General features: G+C 42.1%; 1 non-coding gene across 1 annotated transcript; it reads right to left on the bottom strand.

The window, feature by feature from the left end:
• Positions 1 to 7,731: 7,731 nt before the first annotated feature.
• Positions 7,732 to 7,895, bottom strand: LOC129151527 (U1 spliceosomal RNA). The gene has a single exon (XR_008558187.1). It is a non-coding gene; the product is annotated as a U1 spliceosomal RNA (small nuclear RNA).
• Between the last annotated feature and the right edge of the window lie 2,517 nt (positions 7,896 to 10,412).

Below are 10,412 nucleotides of genomic sequence, written 5' to 3' on the forward strand. Positions count from 1 at the left end.
GTGCAGCCATTTTAGATAGGCACACATGTGGCTGACTTTTCGACACATTTTTAAGGGGAAAAATTAAAATCACATTAGATGTTATCTATTCTACTAAAGAGGTAAGTCAACTTTTAAAAGGAAAAATAATGATGAAAAATAAATTTAGTTCTTAAAAAAGAAAAGTCAATGTTTTTGCTCAGTATAACAAGGCTTTAAAAAATGAAGCAAGTAAAAAACTAACTCAGGTTTTCAATTTTCAGAAAGCGAACAAGAAGGTAGCTATTAATATACCAGGGAAGGGCTCTAGGTGAGCCCTGGGGAGCCAATTAGTTTAGTACCACCAACTAGAGTCTCCCTGTGGGGACTATGAACACAACAGGCGACATGCTTCTATAAGAACAGAGGTATGTGCGTGTATGTGTGTATGGGCGCCCACATCCATGCTTATGAAGCCAAGTGAACCCCTGCTCTTGTTGTCTGTGATAGTTTCAAAGTTGAAATGTGGAAACTCTGATTGTCAAATTCCGTCACTTTCCTTTATTTATTTGTTTATTTATTTATTTTTGGCTTGTTTCAGCTTCAAGGCTGAAAAGAAAATGAAAACAGACTGCTTTCTTGAGAAACACTATTATTGGAATGATTATAAAATAGAACAATCAAGCTCAACCATTAGAGTTGGTCAATACACATGTGCATTGATTCTCAGTGCTATGAAATACAATTCACTTAGAAATGGCAGATGTCTGTAAGAGTCATAGAGAAATAAAGAAGACATCTGTTGTCAGTGTGATTGAACAGCTCCATGTCCGCCTCCATGTAAACAGCCAGAGGAGCCATTCCGCTGCTCCTCTCCCAGCCTTCCACCTTTCACCTGAAAATTACTTTCTTTGTGGGGAGATATCATTGGATTGCTTGTGCTCCACAGTCCCAGCAGGAAATATATATATATATAGATTGAAAGCCATTATTGTATTCTGTTAGGTCCGTCATTTGCAATTCTAAAAGGACCCCAAATTTCTATTTAAGAAGAAAATTAGATTTAGAACTTGGCGGTTGCTCAATTGTCCCTATTTCCAATACAAAGGGGAAACTTTCTGTGAGATTTAAATCAGGAGAAGAAAAGAGCATGAAGATGACCTCCAGTACCTTTGTCCTGTGCTACAAGAGGCACAAGAATGTGCCCAAGCCACTCACCGAAACGAAGTCTTGACACAGAAATCAAAGACCTGATTCTATTTCTCTCTTACGGTACACGTTTCCCTCCTTATAACTAAGGACAATCAAGAAATGAAGTATTTCAACCAGTGTGTTTCATGATTAGAATAAAAGGTGTGTGTGTGTGTGTGTGTGTGTGTGTGTGTGTGTGTGTGTGTGTGTGTTATTTAGCCCTGTACACATTCAAAATATTTGCTTTTGCACAACTGGGCTGTAAATCAGAAAACACCCTGAGCTCTGTGAAAAGCATGTAATCCACTGCAAAGACCCAGGCTAATATAATGGCCACATATCTTCTGCCAGGGTTCTCTGGAAAGTGGAGCCCGAGGCAAGGATTAAAGTGCTTGATGCTTTACTTGGGAGATGCCAAACAAGGCAACAACGTGATAAAAAGGGAATGTGGCAAGAAAGGCTATAAGCCAATGGGAAGTGAGTCTTTCTGCACTGCCCACCTCTTCTCCTCAAGCCACAGAGAGAGACAGAGAAGGCACAGCATGATCAACAGGTCTGGCCACTGAGGACACGATCCTCTCTAGGTCACAAGTCTTCTCAGGGACACGAGTCCTCTCTGGGATGTGAGTCTTTTCTAAGACTTGTGTGTTCTCTGGGACAAAAGTCTTCCCTGGGCCAGACGCAAAGCGAAGCTGTGCCATGAAGCAGCTGATACAATGTAGGGAGGTGAAGGATTTTTATTTGAGTGCTCTCTCTCCTGGTTTTCTTCCCAATGGGGAGTTAACATCTGTGTACTCTGGACCTATGATTTGGAGCTCCTTCAGCAGCTGCTTAGAATGCCAATGCCTACACCCCTGTAGCCTGGTGTTTCACCAAGTCCTGAAGTGATCAGTGGAGCCAGAAATTCCGGGTATGTGTCTGGTTGGCTTGGCAGGCTGTCCCAGTTGCACAGTCTAGCCAAATAGAAGGGTCTAGCGCTTCCAGAGTAAGTGACGGACCAACAGACTGACCCTTCTGTCTTAGGGCAGAGGACTGAGTGAACCTCACCTTCTGTCCAAAGAAGACGTGACTGAGGTGAGGAAGCAGCTCGAGTAGGGGCAGTCCCTCGGAAATCTGAGGAATAGCATGATGTATCCATGGGTGGTGTGCAAAGTAATAGGTTAGAATAGAATACAGAAGCAAGAAACATACAAGGGAACGTGCCCAGACAGAGGAATCATTTTGTGGCAATAGGATCGGTTTCTTAGACCGACTAGATACCAGATTATACCAGGTCACTCCAATTTTCAGGCAATTTGTTTGACATCATAGAGCTAAAAGTTGCCACACCATCCATGACAGACTGTCAATGCCACAAAAAATGAATCAAAGCCAGCAGCATCTGTGTTTCAGAAGATAAAGATACCGTGGCAGTCACATGCCATCGATTCCACATCAGACTGAAGGCAAACGGGGCACATGGGTGGGTGGTGCGTCCAGATTCCCTTTCCCTGTGATGCCAAGTCAGCCACAGACACCAGCACTGGCCTTCTGAACAATTCCATCTGAAAATCGTAACTGTCATAGCTAATATTAAACAAGACAGAAACATCAATGAGATCTGAGAGTCACGTCAGAAAAGAAGATAAATGATTTTCCAAAGTGAGGCAGCTTTTCCAAATGCACGGGAGGATAACTTAAAGTGGTGTTTATGCCCGGATCTTGGATGCTTGGAGAATCACTGCTTTGGGTTGGTTTCTGTTCCATGCCCCTAACACTGCAAAAAGAAAGGGTGTTTTCAGGGGCAAATTACCCTCTGGTTAGAGTTATACTGACCCGGTAGAGGATATCTTTCAGTCAAAAATCTCATGTAGTTATGACAAGGAAATGAGAGGTGGACTGGCAGACTCTAGGTCAATGGACTTGGCATGAAAGAAGAAGTATAGGTCAGTGTGTTCCTTAGACAAGCTGATCCTTACTTAAAATGCTGACACCAGGGCCCATGGAAGTTCTTCTAAGCCATATTTATGTGGGGTAGGGACTAGAAATCTTAATGTTTAATAAAAACAAGGTGATTCCAAAATAAAGGTTATTAAGCACAGACAGAGTCATCTCCAAAGATAAAAATATCTCCTTAGTGCCCATAAACACTCTGAGCACTTGGGAACATCACCTGCTGCCTCCGGGTCCCACCTGATGGGAAAGGTGCTAAGGCTTCCAGCCGAGATTCCCACCGCAGATCTAAGAGACAGGAGGACTCCTGTGCAGTTAATTAGCAACCAAGGCCCACGATCCCCCACAATGAAAGGTTCCTAAGCAGCTCCGGCTTGGTCTCCCAGCACTAACAACTCAATTGGAAATATTAAAGTCCAGGCTAATGGAATATAAAGTCATCTCAAGTTTGCAAGTTTGCTTAGCTTGTCAAAAGGTGAGAAACACTCACCCAGCCAGTGTTGCTCTGTGGTTGAGCATCGATTTAAGAACCAGGAGGTCATAGTTCGATTCTCGGTCAGGGTGAAGGACAAAGATAATCTTTTGGTCTGAATTATACAACAGAAATATTACATACAAGGCAACTACATAGCAAATTATCAGTGTGACTTGGACTTTATGTCATAAAGCTAATTCTGTGGTTCATTTAGGTATGTGTTAACATAAATTGTATACCTTAAAATTATATATCTGTCTCCATAATTTTCTCATTCCACCCAGACGTGATGAACAATCATGCAGTTTGAAATGTACGTACGCCTGAGAGAATTGTTTTGTGTCTGTATTCATTTTAAGTCACGGTGCACTTTTTATCAACCATAGCAGCTAAAGTCAGAAACGAATTCCATTGTAAAATGACCTCCTTGCAACATGTCATGGGGAGAGCAAGTTAAATTGTGCAGTACAAGTTTTCACATCCACTCAGAAGAATTGCAATATTTCTTTTCTTTATTCTAAGGAAGGAGAGCGTGGCAGGAATATTCCCATGGATTTTTGGTAAATCTGAACACTTAAGAGACTGCCCCAAAGTCTCTCTACAATCCTCCTGCAGCGAGAATCCTGGAAAGCAAGCTGCCTTCTTGTGCTTCACTCTCAGTACATTGTTTCTTACACCATCTGAAGGTTTGCAGAATCGCAAGTCAAAGCTAAAATTTTGTTTCTTCAGGAACATAGGTAGACCCCACCGATGCCTCTGTTTTTAAGATTTTGTGATTGAAAATCGTTTAAATCAATAGGCTTTACTGCATGGCCATCATCAGCATTCTTATACTTTTAACATGTCACATAATGAAGTAGGTGAATATAGAAAAACATGAAAACTTTGATATCTACCTTTGAGGAATTTACAACCTGATTCATGGAGTAGTAAAAAGAATTCTGTACATGATAACATAAAAAATAGCTACAAGGCAACTTCACATAGTCAAAATGTCATTGCCGCGGCGGAATAATGGCTCCCCAAAGAGATCCGTGTCTTCATCTCAGAAACCTGTGAATGCATTGCCTTAGATGATACAATGTACGTTGCAGATGTGATTGAGAAGCTCCAGATGGGAAATTACCCTGGTTACATGGGAAGCTGCAGTAGAGTCTCAAAGGTCCTTATAAGAGGGAGATAAGAAGGTCAAAGATGGGAGGAGATGGGGTGATGGAAGCCAGAGGCTGGACTGATGCCAGGAAAGGGCCACAAGCAGGTGGCCCCCATAAGCTAAAAAGGCAAAGAAATGATTTTCCCTCAGAATCTCCAGATGGAATCAGCCTTGCCAATACCTTGACTTTAGCCCAGCAACACTGATTATGAACTTCCCACCTCCAGAACAATACGAGAATACATTTGTATTATCCCAGCCACTGCGTTTGTGGTCATTTGTTAAAGCAGCTAATAGAACAGGAAGCTAACACAGTCGTGGTATGATCTGAAAAGATGAAGATAGAAGGTAACATCAAAAAAGTAATAGAATGAAGTTTAAGGCAAATGAATAACTGATGATGATGATGATGCCATTTTAGTTAGCTGGAACATCTTTTCCCCAGTCATGGTTCCCATGGAGAAGACTTTTATCTAACACATCCCTTCTCTCTCCTGACTCTTTAATCTCTCAGGCTCTGGTGATATGGGATGATGACTCCTGTTAATTTAGAAAGAATATTGCCCTAGCCAGGTTTGTTCAGTGGTTAGAGCATCGGCCCGAGGACTGAAGGGTCACGGGTTTGATTCCAGTCAAGGGAACATACCTTGGTTGCAAGCTCAATCCCAAGCCCTGGGTCAGGGTGCGTGTGGGAGGTAGCTGATCAATGATTCTCTCTCATCATTGATGTTTCTCTCTCTCTCTCCTCTCCCTTCCTCTCTGAAATCAATAAAAAAAAATTTTTTTCAAGAGCTCTCTGTAGGGGCAAGCATGTTCTATTCATCCTCTTTCCATGGAAAGCCTAGCCCAGGCGGTCCTGCTGTAACAGACAGAGGGATTCTACCTAATCCTGAGGCAGTCAGCAGGCCACTGTGTCTGTCAAACTAAGCTGTACTCTCCAGCCTTTGTCACTAATAAGGTAATAGCTTTCCTGTGTCTTTACTTTTTGTAAAATCCCCAAATCATTCAGAATCTAGCTAGAAAGAGAGGTGCAAATTTTTTTTGGGGGGGGGAAGGGTGTGGATCTCAAATTCTCCAATGCTAATATATATAAAGTACATACCACGGGCCAGACACTGCAGCAAATATTTTGCATATCTTATTTCATTTTATCCTCACAAAGACTTTTTAAGGCAAGTACTGATATACCTGCATTCCACAGCTAATAAAACCAGGGCCCCGAGGTTAAGGAACATGCTCAGGGTCTCCCACTTAGAAATGGCGAAGCTGGGATTCCTGTCCGGGTCTTTCCAACTTCAGAGCCTAGGCTTTTGAACACTCTGTATATTGTCCTCCTCCCTGGAGGGCATGAGCCTGGCACCGAATACTAAGGATAATTCTTCAAGAAAACTCTATGTTCTTGGCATCAATCTTGGTTTGACTTCTTTCTAAGAACGGCGTTAGGTCTAAAGCTCAAATAAATAAATAAATACACACAACAGAGCACAGCAGTCTTGTTCTGTATACTCATTTAAATGCTATTCACTGTCTGTATCATTTATACCTTGCTGTCCCTATGAAGAGAGCCTAGACTTGATTACAAAAACAAAACCCCTTTGAGAAGATCTCAGCATGTAACAAAAGGCCACTTAGGGGGCCTTTAATCTTCCAGGGCATCAGCCATCACCCTCCAGCCAGAAGCTGCCTAACGGGTAATCTTGAAAACGGATGCCTGTGGCTGAAAATGAAGACATCAGGCCTGCATTTCATTGGACCAGTTTCACTTTGCTTCTGATTCTACCTCTGTCCCCTTCTCTTATCCCGCAGGCAGTGGACCATATATATTTTATTCCACAGAGGATTTAATAGGTTGTCACAATTCTACAGCTGGACATCCCACAAAGCAATGTTCCCTGTGATAAATCTCAGCCATTTCTGACCCTCTGCTTCCCTTTGAGAGCCATAGAAACCATATTGATTAGACCTCATATCACCATCTCAGGAGTATAACAAGGTTAAGACGATCGCTGTCTCAGCAAGATTGGGAGCTTTTGATTCATGCTTTTATAACAACAAGTCTGGATTACCACAATTTGTGGTTGGCATCCCTCCCAGAATGCTCACTGCGTAGACTTGTAGAGGATTCAGCAGCCAGGGTGTTCAACAACCAATACAGAAATGCCTGCACACCCCATATCAGGTCCATAAACATGATGCTGAGATACAGAATTGGTTTGAAAAAGCATAGGTGCGGGTCGTTGCTTTTTGCCCTATGAAATACAGCGAACCTTTTCCTCCCAGAACCAGGCTTTCCTGTGTAACCCTGGCATAGACCAACAGTGGCTCAGGGGTCTACACTACTTTCTAAGAATGTCACACGTCACTTGACTTAAGGTCCTGACCAGAAATCTGGAGAAAATCTCTCTTTTCCAGAACCTCATGTGCCCACACCCAATCCTCACTTGCTAGCAGTTCGCTGTTTCTTATTAGAAGACACTTGCATTTCAAAGTAGTAATGTATACAGTACAATGATGTTCTAGAATATGCATTAACACCTTAGAGAAAGTCAAATCACACAGTGTCCCTATGGAAACAGATTGAGTTTCTCTATTAAAATTCACTTGTGACAAAGACTGCGATCGCTCTGGAAAATGTGTGTAATGAATTATATTAACTCTCTTTTTAACTTCTGCTGAGTATATTTCTATGACAGTGTTGGGAACTGAGAAACAGTGCAGGCTTAACATATACTACGATTAGCATGTGCAGGTGCCCTTATTCGTGGGTGTAATAAATCTTCATTCTCTTGTTCTGTTTCTATTCTTTGTACTGCTATGAATACAGTTATGGGAAAATTATTTGTGAATTTACGTGATGATATATAAAGCAGGGTTAATGAACACAATTTCAGTCACAAGATAAAAAACATGGGAGGAAGGTATTAAAAATCTTTGTAATGGTAATAATTACATTATTGAGTCCCTAGATGTGTCAGCCATTTTACATGCATTATTCTTTTTTTTTTTTTTTTTTTTTTTTTTTTAGGGGAGAGCGCGAACGCAGTCCCCCACTACCACAAATTATGCAGTCGAGTTTCCCACATTTGGGGAAATCGCAGGGGTCAGCACATCCGGAGTGCAATGGATAAGCCTCGCCCTGGGAAAACCACCTTCGTGATCATGGTATCTCCCCTGCCAGGTAAGTATACATGCATTATTCTTAACCTCACAACAACCCTGCTGATAGGCATCACCATTCTCATTTGTCATATAAGGGATCCTACCCACTTAAATTTAATTTCTTGAAGCCAACAGAGACAGAAAGTGATAATACTGAAACCACATAAATTTGAATTCAAAACCGCTGGACTTTCTACTATTCCACATCATGTTCTCCAGTAGCATTTATTCAGTTTATGTTTAAGTCCGTATTTAAATTATTCTTATTTAGTCGATGACATTTAAGAATAATGAAAACTGAAAATTTAGCTTGTTTAAAATGCTATTTTGATTTATTCTTTCAAAATTGAAGTGTATGGGCAGCTTTTTAAAATGATACTTTGGGACCTTTACTTCTATGCCATTTTACTATAAATACCGTTTTTAAAATGATAGCTGTCGAGGGGGTATGGGGCTGGTGTGGGGTGGGGGGATGGAGAGATTGAGCAAGAGAAGAGAAAAAACTCATGGACAGGGACAACAGTGTGGTGACTGCCAGGAATTGGAGGTGGAGGGCAATGGGGGGAGGGTATAGGGAGACAAATGGTGATGGACCGAGACTTGACTTGGGGTAGGGAACACACTATACAGTGTACAGAAGATGTGCTATAGAATTGAGCACCTGAAACCTGTATAATTTTGTTAACCAGTGTCACCCCAATACATTCAACAAAAAGGAAAAAAATAGTGTAAGGGCTATAACAATTGTGAATGCTGTTCTACAAAATAAATGAATAGAGGGCTCATTTTGCAGTGAGACTTGAAAGAATGAGAATAAAGACCATCCATACCAACTAAAATCCATAGTTTGCCAGGCTGCTAGGGAAGACTGCCCGGGTAGTCAGAGGAGGAGGATGGCTCACACCAGCGAGGCCACAGAAAACAACAGCGTGCTTTCTGTGGCCTCGGAAAATCTGACCAGGAGGGAAATATTGGAACTGACTTCAAGTTCAAAAACACACGTTCATTTCTCATCTCGGAGAGTTAAACCTTTATCAAACAAAATAGTTCTCTCTGAGGATTAGGATGCAAATTCACCTCTCTCTGAAAACAAATAAATACCACAAAACAAACACAACAAAACTCGGGCGAGGCTAGATTATTTCTGAGTTCCTTAGATTCTATCAAGCCAGCTGGACTTTATGACAAGGACAATTTGTGGCCAGAACCGGAGGGTCATCTACAGGCTGCCATTGCATCGATACAGCATTTCAACAGTAATGAGTTGAGTAGGAGATTCTTTGAGTGAGGCTGAAGGAGTCAAAAGGCGTTCCTTATGCCTCTTACCGTTGTTCTGGGACTCTCACTCTTGTCCTCTCCAGCTGTTCATGGAGACATCCCTGGGCCCCTGGGAAGAGTGTTTGCTACACTGAGAGAGAAAAGGCAACGTTGGCTTGTCTCCGTGGCCCCTAAAAGACCTCATTCCATTTCTGATCAGGAGGAATAAAAAAAAGCATTCTTTATCACCTCCTGAACCATTATATTTATGTTCAACTACTTAAGTTGGTTTTAAATGAAACAGAGCAAAGCACTCAAGACAGATACGCATGCAGCAGCACGTCTCTTAAAAAGAGGCAACTTCCATTTCATGGTTGGCCCGTCCTGTCACAGAGAAGACAATGAAATGCGTGACAATGCGCCTGTATTTTCCTCTTCTGTAAGAAGCAGGGACGGATATGCAGATGCTTTATCAATCATACTTGTGAGTATTCACCAACCACAAGATCAAAACCCAGAAGGGCTACAACCTGATCGGAATATTTTTGTTGCAATTACTGCCTCTGCAGAGAGCACACCAGACTTAACCCAGACTTAAAGAAAAAAGATTGGCTCTTGTAACTGAGGTATCCCTGTGTAGTTTTAGTTTAGATGCTTTTCCAGGGTTCCGATGCTGTCATCGGGACCCAGTTTCAATCTGAGTTGAGAAATGCGTAGGATTTGACTCCAACCAATATTCTAGGCCAGGTTGTACCACTTTTTATCTGGGAGATATTAGGGGAAGCATAAGTTCTTTGAAATTCAATTTGCTTATTTGAAGAATGGGGATAATAATTGCCTTCTAAGGGAGAATCAAATGAGAGTGTAAAGAGCTGCTAAAACTGGAAAGTAGCATGCAAACATTAGTGGTAAAAGCATATGACTTTCCTCCTAATTAAGTGTGTTCAAGAAATTCCAGCTGTGGGAGGTGAGGGAGCTGGCGGTGGAGATGAAAGCAGAGGAGTGGAGAGGAATGTTTAGAGGAGCAGTTAGGGAGCATGATGGACAGGGTGGCTGACAGTAGAGGAGAGAGAACACCGGGAATTTGGAGCATGGCAGGGGAAGTGGGAAAAGGGTACAAAGTTCCCAGGGAGGTCAAGAGAGGAAGGTCACAGAGAGGTGGTGAGCGTGAAGGACAGAGAAATCCTGTCTTTGGGCACCTGCCCTTCCCATAAGGACTGGGAAAGCCAGGATAAGAGAGGAAGTGTTGAGCACCTAAGAAGGGGAGGGTCCTAAATAAGGTCCATA

This window comes from Eptesicus fuscus, chromosome 14, assembly GCF_027574615.1.
Source record: "Eptesicus fuscus isolate TK198812 chromosome 14, DD_ASM_mEF_20220401, whole genome shotgun sequence".
NCBI lineage: Eukaryota > Metazoa > Chordata > Mammalia > Chiroptera > Vespertilionidae > Eptesicus > Eptesicus fuscus.